This window comes from Mobula birostris, chromosome 25 (assembly GCF_030028105.1).
Source record: "Mobula birostris isolate sMobBir1 chromosome 25, sMobBir1.hap1, whole genome shotgun sequence".
Lineage (NCBI taxonomy): Eukaryota > Metazoa > Chordata > Chondrichthyes > Myliobatiformes > Myliobatidae > Mobula > Mobula birostris.
The window spans coordinates 46,977,257-46,983,256 of NC_092394.1; positions in this window are offsets into that span (position 1 = coordinate 46,977,257).

The window sequence follows — 6,000 nt, forward strand, 5'->3', positions numbered from 1 at the left end:
TCTCACAAGTTTTATGCAACTAGAAGAAGTTTGCAGAGGGGAGAGGAAGGTTTTAAACAGAAGAACCCTAGTGCAAAGAGGTCACTGTTTGGACTCTCTCCTCTGCAGCCCGTAAGGGTAAGTTTGAGTTCCAATTGAATATGAAGGTGTGATTGTCACCTAGTTAATCCACAGGAGTGGGTTCTCTGGTGAGGGGAGTACATTTGTGAATACCACTTGTGTGTTACCTTTGTTTGGGTGTAATAGTTCCCTGAAGAAAGGCACTCCTGTGGAAAATCACTGTTGGAGTTATTTCGTATGTCATGGAACTGGATAAGTGGCTATCACGTTGTGTGCTTGGGGTAACCTTGTGGAATCTACCAGTCTGTCGACCTTTGCCTGGGTTGGTAGTTTTACCGCTTGAAGATGGTTCATCAGTGATAGCTACTATTGGTGATAATCTATACGTGGATTCTTTTTGAGTATCCAGTGGCCACCACTTTGGGATGACCCATAGCTGAATTCGGGTGTGGTATCACTTGTGTTGAAAGGATATTCATTGAAGATCACTGTCGGTGATACCTCGTGTGTGGAGCGGAACAACTTCGGAGATAAAACTTTCTACAATTGTTATTTTGTAATGCTGTCGTGGAGTATGTGGAATATTGATGTAATTGCCTTCTCACAACATTTGCCTTTGGATTACAAATATCTCTCATTAATTAACCTGAGCATTGAACTGAACTATCTTACATTCCATCGTAAGACTGTATCCCTTACCACCTAAGCTTGAAGAAGTTTGGTGTTCTATAGTTACACACCTGTATATGCATAAGTTCTGCTAACCTGTTTGATTTTCCTGGTTGCATATTACTGTTTTGCGTAGTTGCTAAGAAAAATAGCATTAGTTAACAGCAAAACCAGACTCCAGGTATTTTTCCATTTCTGCTGGTTCTATAACCTGTTACGGGGTACGTAGCAGAGTTATGTTTTGGAATTCAAAGACAGACTTAACAATGTTTGTGACCTTGCAAAGCAGAACTTGCAGAGTTCTCAGGGGCGGATGAAGGTCTGGTCGGATAAACCAGCTCGCGAACAGACATATAGTGTAGGAGATAAGGTCTTGGTGTGTTTCCAATTTTAACCAACCTGCTCCAAGCGAAGTTTAGAGGACCATACCAGATAATTAAGAAAATTGACTCTCTGAATTATGTTGTTGGAACATCCGATCGTAGGAAGGCCACTCAAGTGGGGGAGGGGAGGAGCAGATGGCAGCGCGACACAGCACGCGCAGTCGCTCCGAAATGATATCGTATGTGTTAACTAGGGGCCGTGCACAATCCTGATTTGATGGAGACAGACGTGAGAAGCACGGAGGAACACCTGGAGAAACTTCTGAAATGCCTGCTTTGCTGCCGTTGCAACTGTGTGATCGAGAGTCTCCGGAGGGGAAGGCCCCATATCCTCAGCTTTGCCTATTGCCTGTTGCCGGGGCCAGGGTCAAAGCGCTCGGCAGAGATGGTGCTCGGTGCTAGGTTTCGGAGGGCTGGTCGGAGGCTCGAAGTTTTCGGACGGGCTCAAGAGTCGGCTGTGGTCGGGTGCTTCCAGGATGCTGCATTGGCAAGTTTGCAGTGCTGGAAGCTCATGGCAGGAAGAGTTCTTTTTCTTCCTTCTACCGTCTGCATGAGATGATAGGACTTTCGAGAGACTTTGAGCCTATGTTTTACCATGCCTATGGTCTGTTCTTCATCAAATTACGGTATTGTTTGCACTGTTGGAACTATATGTTATAATTATGTGGTTTTTGTCAGTTTTTCAGTCAGTTTGTCTTGTGTTTCTGTGATATCGTTCTAGAGAAATATTGTATCATTTCTTAATGCATGCATTACTAAATGGCAATAAAAGAGGACTGCGTGTCCTCATAATCTAAAAAAAAGTGGTTCATCTCAACATGATAAAAAGTTATCATTGCCTAGACACAGTATCTGTGGGTATTGTTATGGAAACAAATGGGGCCGTGGAGACTGGGAACATGGTACCAGATAACTTTTAATAAGCTGAATATTGTTCCTACCAGGCTAATGAATTCTGCTGTTTTGGAAAACATTAGCGATAAAGTAAAACATTTGGAGCCTGAGCAGCAACAATTGAAGGGACTAATTTTTAAGTATGAGAATTTGTTCCCTGATGTACCTAAATAATGTACAATTGCTGTACCTGACGTAAATGTAGGTCAAGCTGACCCAGTTAAACAGAACCCTCACAGATTGAATTTAGAAAAGAGTAAATTGGTTGAATGAGAGATTGAATGCATACTGAGAAATGGTATCATTAGGCCATCTACATCTGATAGAGTTTCGCCCTGCATTATCCTGCCAAAGCCCGATGACAGTGTGAGTTTCTGTACTGATTACAGAAAAGTAAATGCAGTGACAAAGACAGATGCTTACCCTATCCCTAGGGTGGATGATTGTATTGATAGGGTTGGGAAGGCTAAATTCCTTATGAAGATTGACTTGTTGAAAGGATACTGGTGTGTACCCTTGACAGAGAGGGCCAGAGAAATTTCTGCGTTTATAACAATCTCTGGATTGTATGAGTACAATGTTTTACTCTTTGGAATGAAAAATGCTCCAGGGACATTCCAAAGAATGATTAATTCTGTGATTCGAGGATTAGAAAACTTAGAGGCTTATACTGATAAAAAATGCTGGTGAACACAGCAGACCAGGAAGCATCTATAGGAAGAGGTGTAGTCGATGCTTCAGGCCAAGACCCTTTGTCAGGACTAACTGAATGAACAGATAGAAAGATTTTTGAAAGTGGGAGGGGGAGGGGTAGGTCCGAAATGATAGGAGAAAACAGGAGGGGGAGGGATGGAGCTAAGAACTGGAAAGTTGATTAGCCTAGGGAGAAAGAAAGGGGGAGGTGCCCAGAGGATGGGCAAGGAGTTATAGTGAGAGGGACAGAGGGAGAAACAAAGGGAGAGAAAATAAATAAATAAATAACAGATGGGGTATGAGGGAGAGGAGGGACATTAACGGAAGTTAGAGAAGTCAATGTTCATGCCATCAGGTTGGAGGCTACCCAGACAGAATATCAGGTGTTGTTTCTCCAACCTGAGTGTGGCTTCATCTTGACAGTAGAGGAGGCCGTGGATAGACATATCAGAATGGGAATGGGACATGGAATTAAAATGTGTGGCCACTGGGGGATCCTGCTTTCTCTTGCGGACAGAGTGTAGGTGTTCAGCGAAATGGTCTCCCAGCTTGCTCGGGTCTCACCAATATATAGAAGGCCACATTGGGAGCACCAGACGAGGTATGTCACCCCAGCCGACTCACAGGTGAAGTGTCACATCACCTGGAAGGACTGTCTGGGGCCCTGAATGGTGGTGAGGGAGGAAGTGTAAGGGCATGTGTAGCACTTGTTCCGTTTCATCTTGACAGTAGAGGAGGCCATAATCAGCCACACTCAGGTTGGAGGAACAACACCTTATATTCCGTCTGGGTAGCCTCCAACCTGATGGCATGAACATTGACTTCTGTAACTTCTGTTAATGCCCCACATCCCCTTCGTACCCCATGCTTTATCTATCTATCTATCTATCTATTTATTTATTTATTTATCTATTTATTTACTTTTCTCTCTTTTCTCTCCCTCTGTCCCCTCACTATAACTGCTTGCCCATATTGTATCATTTCTTAATGCATGCATTACTAAGTGACAATAAAAGAGGACTGCGTGTCTTCATAATCTAATCTAATCCTCTGGGCTCTCCTCCCACTTTCTTTCTCCCTAGGCCAATCAACTTTCCAGCTCTTGGCTCCATCCCTCTCCCTCCAGTCTTCTCCTATCATTTTGGATCTCCCCCTCCCCCTCCCACTTTCAAATCTCTTTCTACCTGTTCTTTCAGTTAGTCCTGACGAAGGGTCACGGCCCGAAACGTCGACTGTACCTCTTCCTAAAGATGCTGCCTGGCCTGCTGCGTTCACCAGCATTTTTTATGTGTGTTGCTTGAATTTCCAGCATCTGCAGATTTCCGTGTGTTTGTGAGGCTTAAATTGATGATTTGGTTGTATGGAGTTACACGTGGGAAGAGTATGTCTCAGCAGTAGAGAAGCTGTTTGACAGGCTTTCCAAGGCCAACCTTACCGTTAACCTCGCTGAAAGTGAGTTTGGCCTTGCCACAGTAACTTACCTTGGCTACGTAGTAGGCTGAGGCCAATTGGCTCCTGTTCAAGCCAAGATTCAGGCCATCGCTTGGGTTCCTGTTCCAATGGGCAAGAAAGCTCTAAGAAGGTTTTTGGTACGTTTGGGTATTACTATAAGTTTTGTAAAAACTTTGTGGATATCGCTCTCCCCCTAACGAACCGACTAAAAAAAATGGAAGGTTTGTTTGGAATGAGTCCTGTCAAGAGGCATTTGAACGACTGAAAACTATTTTATGTCATCAACCTGTGCTTAAAGCACCTGATTTTACAACACCATTTTCAATAGCTGTAGGTGCCAGTGATGAAGCTGCCGGGGCAGTATTGTTACAAAAGAGTGATGATGATAAGGAACATCCTGTAGCTTACTTTTCAAAAAAATTTAATGAGCATCAGAAGAATTATTCCACTGTTGAAAAACAGTTATTATCACTTATTTTGGTCTTACAACATTTTGATGTCTACATTTGTCCTGTGCAGAAACCACTTGTGATTTACACTGATCATAATCCATTAGTGTTTCTGAATAAGGTGAAGGATACGAATAGAAGGTTACTGAACTGGAGTCTGATCTTGCAGGGAATATGACATGGAAATAAAACATGTAAAAGATACTGACAACATTATAGCAGATTGTTTGTCCAGGTGTTAAGTTAAAGTCTGTGTATGCTTCTGTAACGTGTTACCTGATAATTACATATATATTGCTTTTCGCCTTGTAATCTATAGATGGAAAGAAGTTTGCTTCTTGATCAATTTTTTTTCCCCAAAAGGACGGAGGTGTCATGGAATCTTAAGTTTTATTCATTATGGACTCTGCCTTTAAGAATCATGCCTGTAAGAGAGAGAGAGAGAGAGAGAGAGAGAGAGAGAGAGAGAGAGAGAGAGAGAGAGAGAGAGAGAGAGAGAGAGAGAGAGAGAGAGAGAGAGAGAGAGAGAGAGAGAGAGAGAGAGAGAGAGAGAGAGAGAGAGAGGGAGAGAGGAGAGAGGAGAGAGGAGAGAGGAGAGAGGAGAGAAGAGAGAAGTGGAGCTACATGATGGATAGCTGGTGTTCAGCACACCGGTATTTAAACAAGCGTAAACCGGCTATTTTGCGGGACACGTAGATGCCACTGAACTTTTAAGTGCCCACAAGGGTGGGGCTGAGGATCGATTAAGAGCAGTCGATCCGTGACTATCAGGGGGTGTAAGGGCGGCCCTGTGGGATCTACCGGTGTGTCTGACCCTTGCAGGGTTGGTAGATTATCACTTGAAGACGATGCTCTTCAGTTGGTGACGTTTGGCTAACTTGGAAGATTTGGAGGACATCAAGAAGGAGTGACGACACCTGTTTACTTGGATTACAAATCTCCTCTCTCTCACTTCAATCCCGTGGACTGAACTGACTATCCTTACCACACCATTGTAAGACTGTATCACTTACCGCCCTGGCTCTGAAGATGTTTGGGGATTTATATATGTACACCTATATATGCATAACACCATTACTCTTGGTTTACCTGGTTTAAGCTACTATATGATGTAGTTACTAATAAAATAGTGTTTTGTTAACAGCAAGAACAGACTCCAGGTGTGTCCTATTGCTGCTGATACTTTTACAGGGTTGCGTTTACATGACAGAACCAACAAACACCACACTATTCATGAAAGTTTGGCCACAATATGACCACTTCAATCACTTCGCACTAAAATGGACTTTGTTTCATTTTGATTTACTTGTGTCTTTTTCTTGTAAAATTTTATTAAACTTATGTTTAATTTATGTTTTTCTTGTGAATGCAGTGTGTATGATGCTATGTACCGATGATGC